Source organism: Molossus molossus, unplaced genomic scaffold (genome assembly GCF_014108415.1).
Source record: "Molossus molossus isolate mMolMol1 unplaced genomic scaffold, mMolMol1.p scaffold_m16_p_7, whole genome shotgun sequence".
Classification (NCBI taxonomy): Eukaryota; Metazoa; Chordata; class Mammalia; order Chiroptera; family Molossidae; genus Molossus; species Molossus molossus.
The window spans coordinates 109,595,845-109,617,250 of NW_023425401.1; the positions used below are offsets into that span (position 1 = coordinate 109,595,845).

General features: G+C 60.6%; 1 protein-coding gene across 2 annotated transcripts in view; it reads right to left on the minus strand.

Annotated features, from left to right (window-relative positions):
- PRKAG2 (protein kinase AMP-activated non-catalytic subunit gamma 2) overlaps positions 1–21,406 on the minus strand; it is a 195,827-nt gene that overhangs the window by 82,022 nt on the left and 92,399 nt on the right. The gene's annotated exons all lie outside the window — the stretch shown is intronic.

Consider the following 21,406-nt stretch of genomic DNA (forward strand, 5'->3'; position numbering starts at 1 on the left):
GCATGGGTTAGAACTTCTTCCTTTTCCAGGCTGAGTAATATTCCACTGTATGAATGGACCACAGCGAGCTTCCTTCTAAAATTCCCTCCCAGTTCTGTTATGGCTGTTTCTCCTCCAAGTGCCCTTCCCCACAGCCCTGCGCCTGGCACCCCCGTGCCCCGAAGCTGCTTGGTGCACATGCCACTCCTGAAGACACCTGGGGACACCCCTCTGTCCCTCTTGGCCAGAAATCATCCTTTTGCCTGTCCCGTCTTCTGGGCTCTGGGCCACCGCCTGTCCCTTCTTCTGGGCTCTGGGCGTGTGTGGGCTGCCAGGCCACAGTCACAGGACCCTGAACGGGTCACCAGGCCTCCGGTGGGAGGGATTCCAGGGAGGTGTCACACATGCCTTGCCTTCCTGAAGCCAAGTTTCCGACAGGCTATCTGAGAAGCCTGCCAAGGGTGATGTGACATCTACGTGACGGACACCTGGTGAGGCTGCCGGCGGGCGGTGACATAACTGGGGGTGTGTCCCCTGGGCACGGAGCCTGCAGCCGGCCCCATCCAATGACTCGGTGTTGTGTAAATTAAAGCAACCGTCACCCAGGTCTCGGCCGAACCTGCTCCCTCTGCCGCGAGCACAGCGTCACAGAGTGGGTCACCTCCACCTCCGGCTCCTCAGCCTTCTTTCCCCCCAAACGCCGTCCTGCCAAACACCTATCAACGCCCTGGGGAGGCGGAGGCACGTGCCCCCTCGTGCATCGCCGGGAGGGGCTCCCAGAGAGGACAAGCCCTGTCAGCAGACACCTGTGACAGGCTGTCCTGTGGACTCGCTCACCCTGACTTCAGGGGGGGGGGGTCTCTCCGAGTGCCAGCCTGGGGCTGTCACTGTGCCAGGGGCTGTGAACGCCTTGGGGGGAGGCACAGCCCCGCCCCCTTTCAACGTACTCCGCAAGGACTTCAGCAGCGAAGTCCCAGGCCGATGGCCCACCAGGTGACTCGCTGACAATCTGGCCTCAGTGTAACCATCAGCGACACGGACAAAAACTCTTGCACCCCCGCACGGCGACCTCCAGCAGGCGGCAGGCACCTGGGCTCCCAAAGCCGAGAGCCGCCCCTCTTCATGGGGTGGGAGCGGGGCACCCTGGTCTGCAGCCCTGCAAACTGTGGCTGGTTCTGGTGCTCTGTGGACAGGGGGACAGCGGGCACCGCACCCGCCAAACGTCCAGCACAGCAGGAAGCGGGTTCGCCTGGCGGCAGAGGTCGGGCCTGCTCTGTGCACACAGCCCGGCTCTTCAGGGGCCTCCTCCCCCGCAGCTTCCCGGCCACGTGGCTCCGAGGGCCTCGGCCACAGCTAACGACGCTTTCAGGGGACAGCCCACGTGCGGCACCCTGCAGGGTCAGGGTGAGCGCAGGGTCCCCGGCCAGGCTCGGGCAGCGGGACACAATGGGACCTTATCACGGATGGAGCGGTGGCCACTCTGGTGGCCTGGGGCAGGTGGAGAAGGGGGGCTTTCGGGGACAAAGCCGGGCCTGCTCAGGGCGGCCATCTGCTCTGTAGGCCTGGGCTCCCGCGGCCCATCACCAGCTCCGCACGAACGTCACAGTCTCTGCTCTGACTCGGAACGAGGACCCCCTTCCTAGCGAAGTATCGACTGGGTAGAAGGAAACCATCGCCCCCAGTTACCAAAGGTTCCAAGAGGTCCCTCCCCCAACGTGCCACCTGTCATCACCAAACTTAAAAACAGTGGCGCTCCAGGTGACAGCGACACAGCTGGCAGGGAAGGGACAGAAAAGGAGGAGGAGCCGGCCCACTCTGGTCCCCGAGCTGGCTGGTCTTCCGCTGGGAGGGGCAAGAGCCACCGGTGCGGTGCCCAGGGGCTCAGGGGTGGCTGAGCATGGCAGCTCCGTCTTCCTCAGGGCTCTGGCCAAGCCGGGTGGCCACCTGCAGGCCCAGCCCCTCCTCTAGCTCAGCTGCCACAGACTTTGAGACGATAAAATTGTGGTCCCTGCCCTCAGGAGTCTCAGAGAGAGGCCGTGAAGTCGGGCAGGCGGCCATCCTGTCTGGGTCAGAGGGACCCAGAGAAGTCTGGGTGCTGGGGGCGGGTGTAGCCTGTGAAGGGTGGGGGGTGAGGACAGGCTCTCGGAGAGCACAGCCTGGGGGACATGGGGGTGAGGACACCTCTCGGAGAGCACAGCCTGGGGACATGGGGGTGAGGACACCTCTCGGAGAGCACGGCCTGGGGGACATGGGGGTGAGGACACCTCTCGGAGAGCACAGCCTGGGGACATGGGGTGAGGACACCTCTCGGAGAGCACGGCCTGGGGACATGGGGGTGAGGAGAGCACAGCCTGGGGACATGGGGGGCAGGAAACCGCAGGGCCTGAAGCGGTCAGAACAGGCGGCCTCCAGGCGCAGCCCCTCTGGCCGGCTCCCCCACGTTTCCCGAGAGCCGCCAGGGCTAAGCCGGGTTTCGCAGGAGACCCTGGGAGCCAAGGGACAGCTCTGCGGACAGTCTGGGCGGAGGTCCTGGTGCTGACTGGGGATGTCCCCCCACATCACGGCCGCCTTCCTCCCTGCGGGGGGACGCTGAGGGCCCAGTCCCAACGGCGGTGGTCTCCGCCCTCTGCTGAGAGCGAGGAGCTGCGCTTACCATGGGGCCCCGGGGCTGGCGGTGCCCCAGAGTCCCTGGGGGTCACAGGGGAAGCATTTCCTTCCACCTTCGTCACGGAGGAGGGGTAGAGGAGGTTCCTTCCCTGTGCGGCCCGGCCGGAGGTGCTTCGTTTCTGACTGGGAAACGGCAAGGGCTGTGCAGAGTACTTCTGCTTTGAAACAATCAGCGGACGGCGTGTGTTCACGGGGCACCCGGCACGGTCACTGTTCGGAGGGGGACTGAAGGGGCAGGAGGTGGAGATCCTGGGCTCGGGACGGGGGCCCGGGGGACGGGCCCGGCGGCAGGAAGAAACGATGAGCCCATGAAGCCGCAGTGCAGGGAAGCACGTGATGAAGGGCGCATCAATCTTTCCGGGGAAAGGAAGGTACTCATAAATAAATGCAAGCCGGGCAGACGGACCGCAGAGCGAGGCGCCGCGGGCACCCGGCGGGCGGTGCTCTGGCAGAGGCTGGCCTTTGGAACGACCACAAGTGAATGCATGGGGGGGGGGTGGCTGGCGTAAGGAAGCCAGAGGGTGCGCAGGGGACAGCGCCCCGAACTCCCACACAGCCGGAGACGCTGTGCCTGCCAACGTTTCGCTGCTCCAAGGGGGACGAAATGGACCCACTGAAACCTCGCCATGCGGTTCCGAGAAACACGGCTTTTGTCTTGATATTGAGTAGGAAAGAGGTCACCCAATAAGCCATCGCAAAATGCTTTCTTTCTCCGCAGTGGGAAGAGGAGGTGACATTCAGCAGTCCCCCCGATGGCACCCAAATATTTTACGTTGGATGAACGAGGCTTTGTTCCGGGTGCTGGAAACCGTGGGAAGCAGCCCAGCCCTCAGGAGCTAGATTTCCAGACCCCGGCGACTCGAAGCGTGAGCAGGGGACCAGCCAGCTGGCATCACCGGAGCTTCTTAGACATGCAGGTGCCTGGGTCCCCCCGGGACCCACAGCGTCTGAATCGGCCCTTCTGTGACTGTCACGCAGGTTCAAGGGAGAACCGGCTCCAGACCAGTCGTTGGGAGTGTGCGTGAGGTCACCTGGGGGTCCGTGACGGGCAGGCCTCAGGGAGACGGGGATGGGGTGGCGGGGGCGGAGGCCCGGGATCTGCATTTCTACAATTCCCAGGTGATGAGCTGGTCTGGGACCCACTGTGAGAGCCAACAGCCTGGGTCCCCGGGGAGCCCGGGATTATCCTGGCCCCAGGCCCGAGGAGAGGCCTGCTCGTGGCTGCCCTGGGCAGCCAGGCCCCCGGCCCTCGCTCTCCACACCGTCCCTCATTCAGGAACAGTCTGGCTTTGTGCCCAGTCCCAGCCGGTCCTCAGCACACTCGTCCCGCCCATGTAGAGAGCAAACATCTGCAGAACCCCATCAGCCTGCCGGGGAATCTGAGGGGGTCACGCAGGAGGCCTCGGCATGTCCTGCAGACGAGGCCACGGGGTTACGAGGCAGCCCTTGCTGCGCCAGCTGTCGCGACATCCCCGGGAGATGGCCCGCCACAGTGCCGTCCTTCCCCGTCACACGTGAGTGGCGTGCCCTTCTGCCTCCTCGTCCTCAGGGATGCTGTCCGGGGGAGGGGCCTCCTGGGAGCAAGTAGGCGACACCCACTCGGAACAGTCACTGGGCTCAGGGTGGCTCTGAACCAAAACACTACATTTAAAAAAAACTGAATTGAGAGAGAGAGCGGAAGCGGGAAAGGAGAAAGAGATTGTTGTTCCACTATTGATGCAGTCAGTCATTCGTTGATTCTTGCGTATGCCCGACCAGAGCTTAAACCTGTAACCTTGGCAACACTAACCAACTGAGCTACCCGGCCAGTGCCCCCAAACGCCGAGTTATCCAAATTCTCCCTGCGCCCTGCAGCTGGGCAGCCCAGGAACCGGTCACTAGCCATTTATTTATTTTTTTAATTTCTGTACCTCGCCCTGGCTGGTTTGGCTCAGCCGTTAGAGTGTCAGCCCGAGAACGGAAGGGTCGTGGGTTTGATTCCCAGTCACGGGCACGTACCTGGGTTGCAGGTTTGATCCCCGCCCAATCGATGTGTGTCTCTTATGTGTCTCTCATGTGTCCCCACCACACTGGCTTCTGATTCACTCTCTTATGTAAGGGGACATGGGAGGTGGCGATGTCTGGCCATCTGTGCAGGTGGGGGCAGTGGTAAGGGGCCCTGAAGACCCCACTAAGGCAAGTCCTTGGAGAGGGGGCAGAAGCCGGGGGCAGCTGATCCATTGTCAGGGTCCCTCCCCCGGAGACACTCACTCACGTCCTCTAGCCTGTGGGTCAGCTCCCCGGGACCTCCCAACTCAGGGGCTGGGGGTTGCCTGGGGAAGAGGAACGTAGATTCGAAGGCCAAAGGCTCTCTTCCCAAGTAGTCATGTCTCTTCTGGTGGGGATACCTCGAGGGTGACCTTGTGTCTAAACCGCTGCACCCATCCAGCCGTTCAGCTCTGTGAAAGGAGCCAGAGGGGGCCAGGCCCCATGAGGCCACGCTCCCCCGCAGCGCAAACGGAGGGCGCACAAAGGACAGGGGCCGGACCGAGAGCCAAGTTAAACCAGACCCGCCTGGGAGCTGGGCCCAGGGCAACGGAGGGCCCTGCAGATCGGCGACCCCACCAGCGGCCGCCGGGGGCCAACGCGCAGTCTGGGCTAAGGCCGCGCTGGTCCCAAGGCCCCGGGCAGCCCCCACAGCAAACAGGGTAGCTATTTAGCCGGATCTCACCAGACCCCAAAAGGGGTGGGGTAAGGGCATGTTGGGACAAGGTGACCTTGGCGAGGTACCGTAATGCACCCTCGTAAATGGCTCTAACCACTACCCATCACAGGGCAGGGTGTTGCCTCCATGGTAAAGAGGAGAAACCCAAGTAGGAGGAGATGGAGTCACTTGTTCAAGGTCACTTGGCTGAGCTGGACTTGAACCCAGGACTGTCTGGCTACAAAGCTTAAACTGTGTATCTCCTCAAAGTCTCCAAGTAGCAGCTAGTGTTCAGTGTTGTGAAGGAAAACATGAAGATGATTATTTCCTCCCTCCCTCCCTGGGCTCACAGAGGCCTAATTTAAAGAGTTCAGAGCCCTGGCCGGTTTGGCTCCGTGGTTAGAGTGTCGGCCTGCGGACCAGAGTCCCGGGTTTGGTTCCCGCTGAGGGCACATACCTGGGTTGCAGTTTGTTCCCGGCCCCAGTTGGGGTCGTGTGGGTGGTGACCACTCAATGTGTCTCTCTCACGTCGATGTTTCTCTCTCTCTCTTCCTCCCTCTCTATCTGAAGATAAATGCAAAAATGACCTCGGGTGAGGATGGGAAAAAAACAAAGAGCTCAGATTTCTAGTAACTGTGGATCTATGCTTGCCCTCAGCAAAACAGCTCAGCGAGGCATTCTGGGGCCTCTCCATCACCTGGCATGGATCTGAGCCTTGCTGTCATTGCGGACAGCGGAGGAAAGGGAGCACAGACCAGGCAGGCATCTGGCTCAGGGGAGGAGGAAAGGGAGCACCGACGAGGCAGGCATCTGGCTTAGGGGAAGAAACATTGTTTCCACGCTGTGAGCTCCTTGGAAGGAAGGAGTGCTCTGCACTGAGGGCTGTAGGTGCTGAGTCAGCTGGCCAAGGACCTCCCAGGGGGCTCGCTAGCTCTGGCGATGGTGTTTAGAAAGAAAACACTGTTCGCGTGGAATGCATTCCCGTCGTTTACACCCGTTGTTACCCAGGTCCTGCTGGCAGTGACCAGGAGAATGGCGACGTGTCCGGACACCACGGCAACGTCTACAGGAAACTGGAACACGAAAGGGTAACAGGCCAAGCACAGGACAGCGACGGCGGTGACCGCACGGATGGGAAGGGCTTGGTGACGCAGAGCTCAAGTCTCACGGGAGCCCACGCATGCAGGGCGGCCCTGGGGGCACCGGTTCAACCGCGCGCCCAAGGGGAGAGCTCCCAGCAGCCACACTCAGTTCTGGGCGCTGGGGACCGAACGTGGGGCGAGGAGCGTGGATGGGACTCGGTGGCCACTTCACCTGCACAGTGGCTTTCAGAAGGACAGCGTTTAATGCCCATTTCCCGTTGGTAATTATTGAGCACGTCAGTGTATCTGTGTTAACGTCCAATGGGTTAGTATATTTAAACACTTCCAAGTCTATGTATTTATCGATTGATTTTTTGTTTGTTTGCTAATCCTCACCCATGGATATTTTTTCCAAGGATTTTAGAGAGAGTAGAAGTGGGAGAGGAAGAGAGGGAAGAGAAGGGGAGAGAGGCGGGATGGGGGGAGAGAAACATTGATGTGAGAGAGATTGGCTGCCTCCTGCTCGCACCCCAACCAGGACCAGGAATCAAACCTGCAACCCAGGTATGTGCCTTGGACAGGGAATTGAACTGGTGACCTTTCAGTGCCCAGGACAACACCCAGCCAACTGAGCCACACTGGCCAGGGCAAGTCTACTTATTTAATCCTCCAAAGTGAGGAGGTAGACATTGCGACCTCCATTTGCAGATGATGAAACTGAGGCACAGGAAGGGGGAGTCAGCTACAGACATTCAATACTTTTTTTTTCTTTCCTGATTTTAGAGAGAGAGGAAGGGAGAGGGAGAGAGATGGAAACATCGATGAGGAAGAACATCGATTGGCCGCCTCCTATCTGCCCCCCCACTGGGGATCGGGCCCACAACCTGGGCATGTGTCCTGACCGGGAATCGAACTGGTGACCTCTTGGTGCAGGGTCGATGCTCAACCACTGAGCCGTATGGCTGGGCGCACCTACAGACATTTAACCCGTCTCTGTGGAATGAAGGAGGGACCAAGTCCCCATCACGAGAAATGTTTAAACAGAAACCCTGGACTACTTGTCGGGGGACTGACAGGAGGTGGCACATCAGATACGTTACCGTGAGCCACTGGCCTGTCTGTGGGTTCACCTACATCCTGGGAACGCTCAGACCCCAGGGCCCTTCCTCGCCTCAGCCCAGCGGGGACACAGTGAACACGGGGCACGGGCCCAGTGTTGGTGGGGTGCCCAGTGTTGGTGGGGTGCCACGGCCGGGCTTGGCAGCATCACCCCAGATGCCTCACCTTCCCTGAGGGGATCCAGGACTGGCAGCAGCCTTCAGAAGGTCACTTCCCAGGAGTGACATTCACCCCACCTGGTGGCTGGGCCACCTCTCAGGTGACAAGCAGCAGGGAAGATCCAGTGTGGGGGTGTGGCTGGCCACCTGGTGTGACAGGACGAGGCAGCTCGATGTGAACGTCCCCCTCACACGTGTCCCAGAGGCTCCCCCACTCTGCCAGCTCTACTGGAAATGGACAGGAAGGGGCTCGTAACCGAGCCTGGACCTCCGGGGCGCTGCTCCAGGAACTAGAAGCGGCCACAGTGAACGTCACCTCCTGGTGATAACTCTGTCCTCAGGCCCAAGTCTGCGAAAGGCCACCACAGGGATGGCCCTGGAAGGTCCCTGACTCCGGTCCACCTGGGGAGACAGAGCCCCTGTCCCCACGGGCAAAACTAACAAACAGCTCCTCGTGGCGCTGACAAGCGACACCCACCTGAAACCAGCTCAGGTGTGTGTGGGGACAGGTCCTGCTGGCCTGACCTGGAGAAGTTCCCGGGGTTGCCGGCTGCAAGAGGGAAGTCAGGCAAAGCTAGGTTCCTGCCACCGGAAAAGGGGGTTGATCCCGGGGAACCACTCGGAGCTCAGCTCCCTGGGGCCACCGCTGCCCAGGGAAGTTGTGACCAACCTCGCCTCTCTCCGCCTTTATCTTTCACGGAGTCTTACACCCCCTGACGATTCAGAGGAGAGAAGCGGTCTCTCGTCACGCACACCATTGCCTCGGCACCCAGGCTGCCCGCCACTCACTGGGGTACAGGGTGCTTCCAGGAGACTCCGGGCACCCAGAGCGAACACGTGCGTGGGACGCCCTGGGCGCGCGGAAAGCGGCCCGGCCCGCGGCCAGCTGGCCTGCGCTCCGTTTCCTTTGTAAACACTTTACCCTGCGGGGCGCACCTCCCTCGGGAGCCCAGGCAGTTTCTCAAGTCTGTTTTCTGTGGCTGAAGAATTCAATCGAGGGAGGACAATAGAATCCCTTGACCAGGAAGAAGGAAGATTGCAGAGCCAAGTCCCAGAGGGAGGGGTCAGTGCAGGAAGAACTCTGAGCCTCTTAAGAGCTCAGAAACCTGATGCTCCTGCACACCCCCTGCACCGGGTTAGCTTTCGCTCTGATCCCTCCCCTCCAAGGAAGGTCCACTCCTCCCTGGTGGTTTAGGACACACCCTGGCCGGCTCCCCGGGCTGTGAATCAGCAGTTTGTAGCAGGGAAGCGCTGCTGGGTCCCATACACGTGGGTGATGCGTTGTTGTCGACGTCGGACCATGTGCCAGAGTCCAACAGAATCGCCAACCTCCGGTTCCCCGGCGCCCAGCCTCACCGACCGTCGACTCGCGAAGGCTGTGTGTGTGCCAGTCGCCAGGCTCACACCTGCATCGCTTAGAAGTCTCGCCAGAGATGCGACTTCCTGGACCCCACTTCACACCAGTGTATCACAATTTAGGGGGTGACGTCCCAGAATCTGCACTTGAACGGACGCTCCCCCCCCCCAGGATTCTCATAGGCAGTGATGTGTGGGATTGTGCTGAGGGGAGAAGCCCAGGCGGGGTCCCCGCTCTGCCGTCTACCCCAGAGTGTCTTCTGCTTTCTGGGCGGACACCTCCAGCGGAACAGACATTCCAGGGTTGTGGTGGGGAGTAAGCCAGGCGGCCTAAGAACAGTGCGGGGCGCACGGTGAGCCAAACGCCCGACGCGGTCACCCGCCTGCCTCGCTGTGACCACTGTCCAAGCCCTAAGGAAAACGGGCACCGAGAGGGAGATTTCTGTGGGGGCTTCCTGGGGCCGCGTCCCCCTCCTAACCCACGAGCCCCGCCATCTCTCTGTCTTCTGCGCCTCCGGCCCACAGAGGACAAAACAACACACACTGCAGAGTTCCGCTCATGGAACTAAAAGGGTCGCTGACACACCTTCGTGAAAGGAACCCCACAGGGTGAGCCGACTGTAAATTCCTAGCTGGGCAGGTCATGGTGGGTGGGCACGCCCCAGGCACATACCGTCTGTATCAGAGGTTCCCTTTGCCTCAAGTAAGCCCTGTCCCTGTCCTTGTGCATCTCGGTGAACTCGTCTTTGAGAAGCCTCTTGTCCAGACCCTTGATGCACAACCACCCTCAGGGGAGCACAGACCTCGCTGACTGTCCTGTATCCGATCCCCACCTTGCTGTCTCCCACCTCCCTTAGCTTCCCTGACTCCGGACCCCACCTTCATTCCCGACGCATAAAAGAGACTTCGAGGCTGCTATCTTCTGGGGCCGTTGAGATTTTGCTTCCTGACACTGTCGTCTGTTTGGCTCAAATAAACTCATAAAAATCCTCTCCGGGTTCGGATGCTTCTTACGTCAAGATATTGATATCAGCCCCTGCCCTGGGTCAGATATGGCGCTAAGCCCAAGGTTCCCTGGTCCTTTATTAGGAAAACTCAGCCCTGGCCAGTGTGGCTCTGTGGTTACAGCATCGGCCTGTGCACCAAGGTGTCGTGGGTTTGATTCCTGGTCAAGGGCAAGAACCTGGGTTGCAGGTTTGTCCCCAGCCCTGGTCCAGGTGCATGTGGGAGGCAACCAACTGATGTGTCTCACTCACATCGATGTTTCTCTCTCGCTCTCCCCTTCCACTCTCTAAAAATCAGTAGAAAAAAGATATCCTCAGGTGAGCATTAACAAAAAACAAAAAAACCCAAAGGAGGATGAGTGTGGGAGCTCTTACTTGAGATGTGCGTACATTGCCAAGGAAATGGCACATCATTCCCACCTCCTTGGGAATCCGCTTTCATTAAAGAGGTGGGGGTGGGGTGGGGGCGTGGCAGAGCAAGCCCACCCATCCAGACAGGGACAGAGTCCACCTGTTCTGCTCAAGCCGCCATCGCCCACCCGCTTCAGGGCTGTCGCCCACACAGCTCAGCTCCGTCTTGTACGGCACAAACTAGCTGCACAATAAACACTCACAACGGCAGGCGGGGAACACGCTTTCCCGTGACCTCGACGTGAAGACTGAGGCTCAGACCCCGTGACGCTTAGGCCGCGGCCCCTCAGACATTCATTCGCCGAGCGCAGGGATACATACAATTCTCCCAGCGAGCAGTCTGAACTCCGCTGCGGAAAACAGTTCCTAAAACACGGCGCCCTGGGGGAGGGGACAGCTGTCACCCCCTTAGCGTCTATAACTTTTTAGAGAAATGAGTGTTGGCAGTCACAAGGGCAGCAGAAACACATTCGGGAAAACAAAAGAAGGAAAGAGGTTGCCCTTATAAAGTCAAGTTTTGAAAACACACACACACACACACACACACACACGCAGAAGATGTGATTAGCCATTGACGAGAGCCACCCAAAGGATGGTGATTCTACGGGTAAAGAATTCGGGAACGCCCATCACTCTGCTCAGGGTGACCTGGGTCACCTGCGGGGAGGCAGGAATAATATTTTACTCCAATTTCGTAAGCAGAAATGTTCTGGAGAAACTCCAAAAAACAGAACAGTGGAAGGATGGTCATTTAAGGGCACACAACACAGGAAGCTGCGAAGGCCTTTGACACGCAGTCCAAGAGGAGGGAGGCCGGGTGCCAGCTCCAGCCCGGGTCACACTCTGCATCACTCAGCAGCGGTGGTCTGGCTCCCTGGGGCACTCAGCCGCAGGGTGCTGGTGTACACGCTGGTCCCCACATGCGCCCATCACCTGTGCCACTTGGATGAGAAAGCTCTAGATCTGAAGAGTTTCTTTATTTTTTTTTAAATCCTCACCCGAGGATATTTTTTTCCCCATTTATCTTCAGATGGGGGGGGGGGGCGAGGGAAGAGAAACATCAATATGAGAGAAACACATCTACTGGCTGCCTCCTGCACGACCCGACCAGGGCCGGGGAACGAACCGCAACCGAGGTACGTGCCCTTGACTGGAACCGAACCCGTGACTCTTTGGTCCACGGGCTGACGCTCTAACCGCTGAGCCAAGCCGGCCAGGGTTGGATCTGGACAGTTGCTATGATCCAAGGAAGAGATCTGTTTTGGGGGTGCTGAAAAGGGGTTTCTGGAAGCCTACAATGCTGATGACCGACCCTCCGGGGACTTGGTGAGGAAGGGTCATGGGGGGGGGGGGCTCTTGGCAGCTGGTCTCAGCCTTGCTGGGACCTCCCTTGAAGCCACAGCCCCTATGTTGGAGGACGCCTGTCACTCCTTGGGCCTACCAGCATCTTTTTTTTTTTTTTTAATCCTCACTCGAGGATATTTTTCCATTTTATCTTCAGCTAGAGTGGGAGGCAGGGAGGGGGAGAGAGAGAGAAACATTGGCGTGAGAGAGAGAAACATCGACTGGCTGCCTCCTGCACGACCCCAACCAGGGCCAGGGATGAACTGCAACCCAAGTACACGCCCTTGACCGGAACCAAATCAATGACTCCTTGGTCTGCAGGCCGACGCTGTAACCACTGAGCCAAATCAGCCAGAGCTTTACATCCTCGCTGTGCTTGGCCTCTAGGGTGGGAGAAGGACTCTGATGTGGGGGTTCCCCAAGACTCTCCCTCGCCCCTAGACTGACCAGTGGACGTCCGGGGCAGACTCCGCTTGCGCCACTCAGAAGCAGGGTGCAGGTGGCTCTCAGTCCACAACCCTGTCACAGACTGGGCGGCTGGAAGAACAGAGACGTATGTCCCCACTGTTCTGGAGGCTGGAAAGTCCAAGAGCCAGGTGCCAGCTCCAGACCGGGCGAGCTCTCCTCCTGGCTCCTCTGGCTCCTCACATTCCTCTTTGTAAAAGGCCACCAATCCCCTCGAACGAGGGCCCCATCCTTAGGTCCCAATTTAACCTTAATTAGCATTTAAAGCCCCGATTGACTGTCGCATTGGGGGTTAGGACACAATTCAGGCCGTGGCCCTGGCAGACATCCTCTGGCTGAGCCCAGCCCGGCGTTGGGTCTCGGTGTCTGTGTCCAGCACTGTGGGCGCCCACTGTCCCCGCTCTGAACACGGTGTTGGGTGGTCTCGGGAACACCAGCCTCGTTCTTTGCATCCTGGGGACTGTGGGAGCCACTCACTCTCCTGGAATACGTCTGTTCCCCCACCTAACTAGCTAGAACATTTCTGGGCTCGGGACTAAAACTCTAACTGGGCCTCCTTCCACGGGGTCCAAGGCTGACTTCTCTGAGTTTCCAAGTGGGATTCTCGAGTTCCTGCTCGCGGGGTCTGAAGATGGGCCTGCCCCCAGCCTGCCCTGTTCGTCTGAGAACCTGCAGCATCTCCCTCCCGCTCCGCCCAGGGCTGCTGCCGGAGCTGCTCGGGGGCCTGTGGGGTTTCGGGAAGCGTCAAGGACAGGATCCCGGCCCCCGCTGCGGGTGGGGGTCGCTGGGCGGGTCCGTGAGCTGCGTGGACACAGCTCCGCAGCTGGAGCGGCTAGCCCAGGACAGGGAGCCGGCCTCTGCGGGGTACCTGACATGCTCTCGGTGAAGGAATGCCTCCGCGTCCTCACGCACACGGCTGTTCCTCTCGTAGCCCGGAGGCTGCCGTAGCCCAGCTCTGGGACCATCACAGTGAAGGGAGATCAGGACGTTTTAATGGAGGAGAAAGTGGGTGGCGAGGACGCGGGGGAACTGAGCTCTGCTTCAGACAACAGTAAACATGGTACAATCCACCAGGGCAGTTTGGCAGTAGCTACACAAAGCGAGAAACACATGCACTCCCTGACTCAGCGAGTTTACTCCCAGGAGTGTGCGGCGCAGACACATTCACGCTCCACACAGAAAGTACGTACGCGTTGCAGCATCATTTTTTTTTTTTATCCTCACCCGAGGACACCTTTGCATGTATCTTTAGAGAAAGTAGGAGGGAGGGAGGAAGAGAGAGAGAGAAACACTGACGCGAGAGAGACACATCGAGCGGCTGCCACCCACACGACCCCAACCCGGGGCTGGGGACAAACTGCAATCAAGGTACGTGCCCTTAGCAGGAACCAAACCCGGGACTCTCGGGTCCCCAGGCTGATGCTCTAACCGCTGAGCCAAACCGGCCAGGGCTGCAGCATCATTTTATTGCAAGGAACTGAGGATGGCTCCATCAACAGAGGGCTGGTTCAGTAATTCCCAGACTCACTATGGAATGGAGTACTATACAGCCATGAAAAAGAGTGATTTCCAGCACAAGCAATTCAGGGGTTAAAAAGTAAGTTGTAGACCAGTCTGCATGACATGCTACCATTTGTACAAAAATAAAGAAAAACTTGGAAATGCAGAGAAGAGCTTTGAAAGGGTAGGAGAGAAGGTGGCAGAAAAGGAGGCCTGGTGGAAGAATGTCTTACTCTGTGCATTGCTGGTGCCTTCACAGGCACGCGTGTGACCTACTCGACCGCGTACGTCCTTAAACAGAACAACACGGTTCCAGGATTGGAGCTGACTGTGAACCTCTAGCATTCTGGGGTGGCGTGCTTCCTTTAGAAAACAGGTGTAGCGATCTCTCACCTCCGAATGGGGGAGTCCGGGACAGAGCCTGGGCGACGCCTTCCGCTCTGAGACATGATCCCCAGAGGGTGCGGCACGAGGACGGTGATGAACCCCAGCAAAGGGATCCCAGGGCTGTCCTGTGCAGGAGCTGAGCAAAGCCAAATGCCACCTGCAGCTGTGGGCCCGAAGGACCCAGTCTGGGTGAAGCTGCGAAGGGGGCAGGGCGGTCTGGACACTCCTCCTCCACCCCCTGCCCCGCCCCGCCCCGCCCGGCCAATCTTTCCCTCCCTGGACTCAAGGACACATCGCCCTTGGCATCAAAACCTGCTCCAGGAAGGGATCTGCTCCAGTCACTGGACCTTCCCCCTCCAGAGGGCCCCTCCCCCAGGGAGAGAAGGCTTTGCTTTGATCAAGGAAGTGGCCGGTACCAGGCAGGGAGCAGGAGGCAGGGCTGCTCTGTCTCCGACACCAGACACCAGCGAGGTCCTGGTGGGACAAAGGGGGGGCAGCAGCCCTGACGCCCCGGGGCTCGGCCGGGGACCGAGAAGGCGCTTCTGCCTTGTCAGTTGACAGCTCGACACCAGTCCCCCTCACAGGGTGGCCTGTCACCTGGCACTTTCTTATTATGGATGTGCTGCTGACACCCACCACCCCGATTAGATAGGCGCCCTGGCAGGTTCTCACTGAGCGACATTCCTCACTTCCCCTGAGGCCTTGCATCTTCCGTGTGGCTCCCCAATTCCAGCCTGCATCAGCCCCCCACCGAGTCTCTGCCCCCAGAAACCAGGAAACCAGGGCTGCGGGCAGGAAAGGCTGCTGCCCCCCACTGAGGGTGGGCTGGAGAAAGTCCATGCGGACGCCCAGCTCTCTCTCCCTCTCTAAGCTCTTGCTGGGATGGGGGGACCACAGCCTCCCCCTGGGCCACCTGGGACCAGTGTCAGTAATCCACAGTCCCACTTCCCACCCTGGGGAAGGCTGGGAGACAGAGTGACAGGACCCATCATGGCAGCGTCCAGGGTCCTCCCTGGGGACCCGGCCTCCCCTCCCCTTGGGGGCTCCGGGGCTGTCAATGGGCTCGAGCGTGGACATTGAGGAGTCAGGACTGTTTTTACGACCCGAGCCAGACTTCTGTTCACCTACTCTAGAACTTTTCTGCACACACAGATGGAGTAAGAATGGAGTTCACGCCTAGGAACACCTGGGTCACGCAGCCGACGCCACGGGCCAGGCCATTCCCGCTGCTGCTTTGAATCTGCAGTCCCTCGGTAACCATGTCCACCTTGTCTTGGGTGGCTGTGTGACCTTGACCCTGCCACCCAGATCCAGCTGTCCCCGTGGCATTCAGGGTTCAGTCCAACGTCGGTGGTCCCACAGCCCCGCGCAGAAGAGCGACCCCCGAGCTCCGAGGTGCTGGGCTCCCCCTGCAAACTATTTGTCGCGGTCGTGGTGAAAAGTGCAGCCTTGGACCCTCCTGGGTTGCGGGGTCTTCGTCCAGGATCATCTGCGCTCACGATCCAGCCTCCTGACCTTTCCAGCACCTTCCTCGGGGGTGTCCCAGGGAGGGCCTGGCCTTTCCACTCCTGCGTGGGGGCTGCCTACGTGGCCGCGTTTCAGCCGAACACCCTTTCTGGCCCCCAGAGCCTTAGTCCCCTCGGCAGGCCCAGGGGGGAGCGTCTCCACGGTGAGTCTGTTCTGCCCTCCACAGGCATCGCACCCGGGGAAGGAGGTGACTCTCAGAAGGCAGGCCTGCTCCTCGCTCCCCTGTGACAAATGCCAGGCATGTATGCAAGTCCCACAGGCTCCCTCCCGGGTCTCCTGGGCCCTCTGTGCCGGCTCTTCTAAGGACAGGCCCCAGGCCGCCTCCCCCGGCCACGCCCAGCATGCCAGCCCCGCACACCTCCTAACCCGTCACCGTCACCGGTCCCCTTCCCTGTGCCTCTGCGTGGCAGGCTGCTTTGTGCTCAGCCATGAAATGCTCAGAGCGGCACAGGGCCTCTGTGAGAGACTCCAGAACATGCCTCCCAGGCCGGGGACCTCTAGAAAAGCAGACTGTGGGGACTTGGGGGTGCTGTGTCCCTTGGACCACACCGCAGGTGGCCGCGACGGCAGATTCCCACCGGCCCGAGGCACTGGCCATTGGTGCAGAGGGGCGGCCTGGCTCGAGGCACCTTCTCATCACACACAGCGATGGGTGCCGGGTGTCCCAGGGGCCATTCAACTGACCACACACAAGGGGGCGCCACCCCAGGCTCACAGGAAGGAGGGTCCGTCACTGCCTGAAGGGCTTGCGATGAGGTGGGGAGGGTGACCACGCCCACCGACGAGCCAGTGGATGAGTGACACGTGGCCTCTGCCCACAGGCAGGAAGGACAGTCGGACACGCTACAGCATGAACCCAAGGGCAGCTGCTCAGTGAACGAAGCTGGACAGAAAGCGACAAACCCTGATGACTCCTCTTACGTGAGGTACTAGGCTCGTCAGAGTCACAGACGGGCAGGAGAACGGTGGGGCGGGGGAGGGGAGTTAGTGTGGCCCGGGGACAGTTTCCGACGGGCAGATGAAGAGCTCAGGAGATGGATGGCGGTGATGGTCGCACGGCGACTTGAATGCGCCCAATGCCACTGGACTGAGCCCTTACGGTTCAAATGGCGTATCGTGTGTTACGTCTGTTTTACCATCATTAAACAATGCAAAAAAAGGGAGGTTTTCACTAGCGGCTGCCGTGTGTGACATGAGCGGTGAGGATTCCAGTGGGGCAGAGAGGGGGCTCCCTAGGAAAGTCCGAATCCGAGGACCCCCGCCCCTGCCTGCCCTTGGCCCATGCACACAGGGCTGCTGCCTGCACCCCAGGCTCCGACCACGCCACGTGCGGGCTCTTTCTCATCCTCACCCACACCTGTGATGTTCCGGCCTGAGCCTCACAGCCAGGACCTCGGAGAGGGCTCGGTGAGTCCCGGCTGAGTTCACAAACGCCCCTTGGCTGTGTCAACGCGTCCCCGAGAGCCCCCTGCGTGCAGGGCCGTGATCAGGGTGTCACACTGCGACCTCCCAGCCACCCCTTCCCCAAGCAGCCGCCTGCAGGACTCCGTGCTCTGCGCGGGCTCACAGACCCACCGGGCTGCCGGGCATGCATCCCGTGATTCCAGGGGGCTTTCTGCAGCTCTCGAACATTTTGAGATGGCATTCTACTTTGTGGTTCGAAACACGCAGCGACATGCATGAGAAACAAACACCCATCTCTGCAGGGGTGGGGAGACTGCTCCTCCCTGGCTCGGGCAGGCCAGCCGGCGGACGCGAGCTCACGCCTGTCCACGCCAGCGTCTCGGTCCTTTCAACTCCTGCTCATTCGACAGGATTTGGGCTTCTCGTGCCACCCGAATGACGTCCTTGACCTTGGGAAACGTTTACCGTCTCGTGAAGGATCAGGATGAAAGACGAGGCCCTGGGGTCAGGCCAAGTGCGGAGACTGCGAGGGTTACTCCTGCGGCCGGGACAGCGCAGGAGAGAGCTGGGGTCCGAGCCCTGGACACTCAGCGTCCCCGTGGCCTGGGTTTGCCATCCCACCTGGCCCTGTCTGCTTTGGGGGGTCCAGCTAAAACGTCCCCGAGCAGCTACCTCCCTGCACCTCGAAATCCACCTGGGGTCTTGCAGCTGGGCGGACCCGGCCCTCCCCCACCCCGGTTTTCTTTGATTTTTCTATGCTGGGGATGAAGGTGATCTATTTTTAGCGCAGAGGCTGGTGTAAGTGAGGAGTTGCTATAACGACAGCTGGTGGTTACCAGCCAGGTTCTGCTACAGTCGCCAGTCATAAATAAACCCCCAACGCCGCCGAGCCCAGGAAGAATGCCGCCTCAGACGGGGGGCGCCTCCCCGCCCCGCTGGGGTCCCCGCCCGCCGGCCGCAGGGTGTGCAGTGAACGGGCTGGGGGGCCCCGGGGCTGCCACTCGGAGGAACCCGGGGTCGATGCGAACACCTTGGCTGCAGGTGAGGCAAAGCACCTGCCTCCACTCAGGGCTGCTTCTGGGCAGGCGGCTGGCTGAGCCGGGCAGGGCGCTGGGTCGGGACGCCCGGGCAACTGGGCGCCTGCTCTCAGAGCCGGGCCGTGGTCACGTGCTCACACACGCCCGCCGCCCCGTCTAGCAGGCTGCACGCCTGAGCGCCGACAACCAGCGGTCCCCGCACAGTCCAGCGGAGACACGCACCAGCGCCGGCTGTTCCCAGCAGCTCCGAGGGGCCCGACCTCGAAGCCGCCCTGGGCCGGGGACGGAGCTGCTGTCCCTGCAGATGACTCAGCCACCTGGCTGCACCTCCCCCAGTTCAAGGGAAAGGAGGCAGACGAAAACATAAACCCGGTGCAGACCCATCCTGCGAAATCCAAGACCCGACCATGCCCACCGTGGCGGGAGGGGCCTGGCGGGGTGTGCGGAGGCTCCGGGGCTGGGGGCAGTCTGCTGCTTCTCCATGGTGATCACACCAGCTCTTCACGCTACCTGAACCCACCGCCTACGGTTGTGCACGTGTCTGCGTGCAGAATCCACTCAGCAAAATCCACACGAATGAGGGTTTTTTTTCCATCCTCACTCGAGGATATTTTTCCATTTTTTGTTCAGATAAAGTGGGAGGGAGGGAGAGAGAAACATCGACGTGAAAGGGACACATCGAGTGGCTGCCACCCGCACAACCAACCAGGGCCGAGGACACACTGCAGCCGAGGTACATGCCCTTAGCAGGAACCGAACCCGGGTCTCTCTGGACCGCAGGCCGACGCTCTAACCGCTGAGCCAAACCGGCCAGGGCACAAACGAGGTTTTCAAGGTTGGCGCCGAAGGGTTAAGCCGATGTCAAGGGCACCCGGGCTGGGAGAATCGGAGTAGTCTGTCCACGAGGGGCCGGGGCCTTCCGGGAGAAGTGGCCCAGGCCCCACGAGGCTGCAGGTGGCTAGAGGCAGACCGGCCCAGACCTGGCTGACGGGCGGGCAGGCCTGTGCGTGGGGGTGATTCTGGAGAAGGGGGACTGGTGGAGCTGAGACCTCAGATGGGGTCACCCTCGAGGCGTAAGTGCGCCTTGGCGGGGGTGCGGCCCACAGGTCCCGGCCTGAAGACGTGACTTAATCGCCTTTCTGTGGTGCCGTCTGGGCCTCTTTTCCGAGTGGTGGCCGCAGCTGCGCAGAGGTCCCCGGAGGATACAGCCCCTTCTCCGGCCTGTGCCGCTCAGTCTGGGCTACTCTGCGACGAGGCTGAGTCACCAAGAAATGAGAAGCAGAGAGGACAGAGAGGACTCCTGACTCAGTGTCCCCGATGACTCACAGCCTGTCGCCGCTGCGGGGTTGTCGGTGATGAGTGGGGCCGAGGAGGGCACCTTTTATTTATTTATTTAATCCTCACCCGAGGACATTTTTCCATTTTTTGTTCAGGTAGAGTGGGAGGGAGAGAGAGGGAAACATCGATGTGAAAGGGACACATCGAGTGGCTGCCACCCGCACGACCAACCAGGGCTGGGGACAAACTGCAACCGAGGTACGTGCCCTTAGCGGGAACCGAACCCGGGTCTCTCAGGACCGCAGGCCGACGCTCTAACCGCTGAGCCGAACCAGCCAGGGCAGAGGGGTGCCTTTCATGTCGCTGCAGGAGGAGGGTGCTGGGCACAGTGCTGCCTGGACAGGGGCTGGCGTCCAGCGCTCCCCTCTGCGCCCCCTCTGTGCCCCCTCTGCGAAAAGGGGCCCCGCCTCCAGCATCTGCCCTCCCTGCCTGAACAGAGTCATCGGACAGAAAGCACTGCAGAAGCCATGTGACATCATCCTCGATCGCGCACGGCAATGTCCCACGCTCCCAGGCCAGCACACGGGGCCCCCTCCCCTTTCCACACCAGCCTCCCTCTGCTCCCCGATGACTCTCCGGGCCCTCTTACCTGTGGCCTCCCACCTCTCATGCCTGTCTCTCCAGGCTGGAGACGGGCCCCACACATGGCCGGCACTGGGTCACATCTGTACGGGAGACACCTAGGCTCAGAGGGACGGGGCTGCCACAGGCGAGGGGCAAGGGCGTGGGGGAGGAGCTACCACCATCCACACTGGACTTTGTGGGGTACCTGTGGAGGCCAACAGGGCAGGCCAGGGCACACTGGTCCAAGAGGCCAGTCTGCGCCTTAGGGAACATCCATGTTGACTCATCCTAGAGAGTAAACCTCGCCTGTTTTTCCTCCTCCATCATGAGAACAAATGATACTTGAGGACAGAATGCACCTTGCTCTTTCAACACAACACATTCTTGATCTCGAGAAGCTGGCAGCCCACCAGATGCTGTCCGGGCCCTAGACCCGGCCTGGGAGGGTCTGGATGACGGCGCAGGAGCCGGCCCGCCCTGGCCTGGCTTTCCGGCCGGTGTCCGAGTCACCGAGCATGGGAGGCGTCTCTGCCCCTGTCCAGAGTCACTGCCTAAATTCACCCCCTTCTCCCTTATTTCTCCATTCATCCCACCAGGCTCCGCAGTCTGTTCCCACTGTCTGTGACACTCAGACATCCGTGGTCCCAGAATCATCTGTCCCGTGTCGAGTTTCCCTGCTCGGAACCACAGCTCCCCCGAGGAGAGCGGCTCCCCGAACCAGGCTCTTACACACAGCCCCCCCGAGAGCCCCCCGCCCAGCCCCGGGCGCTCCAGCCCCCACTTCGCTGGTGTCGCCGGCCTCATTGCTGCACCTTCCTAACGTGTTCTGCTGGGGGCACCGAGGGCGGCAACCACACGATTCCTTTGATCCCCATTTCAACCCTGGAGGTGTCGGTGCACAGGGGGAAACTGAGGCACAGAGCGGCGAGCAGACGCCGGAGGAGATGCACACCCTGAGCTGCTCCGCCGCCTCCTGCACGTGAGGCGCTGGCTGCCGGACTTGCCGAGTGACCCGGGGAGTCCTGGGGACACTCGGAGTCAGAAGTGCTTAGCTAGGATGTTCCCAGGGGGCGTGGTCCGCGCCACGCCTTCCCCCTGGTGTCCACGGGCCCTTGTGCGGGCGCCATGCAGCGTTCGGTGACGGCGCCACAGAGGACACAGGGCAGAAGGCTGAGCCCTTCCCGCACGGCTCAGGGGCACAGACAGGCCCCGTGGGACTTCCAGCCGAAGACCATTGTTCCTCAGTCCTGTGCTGCTTCTTGGAGCCTGGGGGACACCCCTGGGATCCCAAACATCCACCACAGCTGTTACAGAACCGGACCGCCCCCAATCCCTGTCCTTGCCGATGAGACACAGCCCCTCCAGAGTCCCCTCTGAGCAG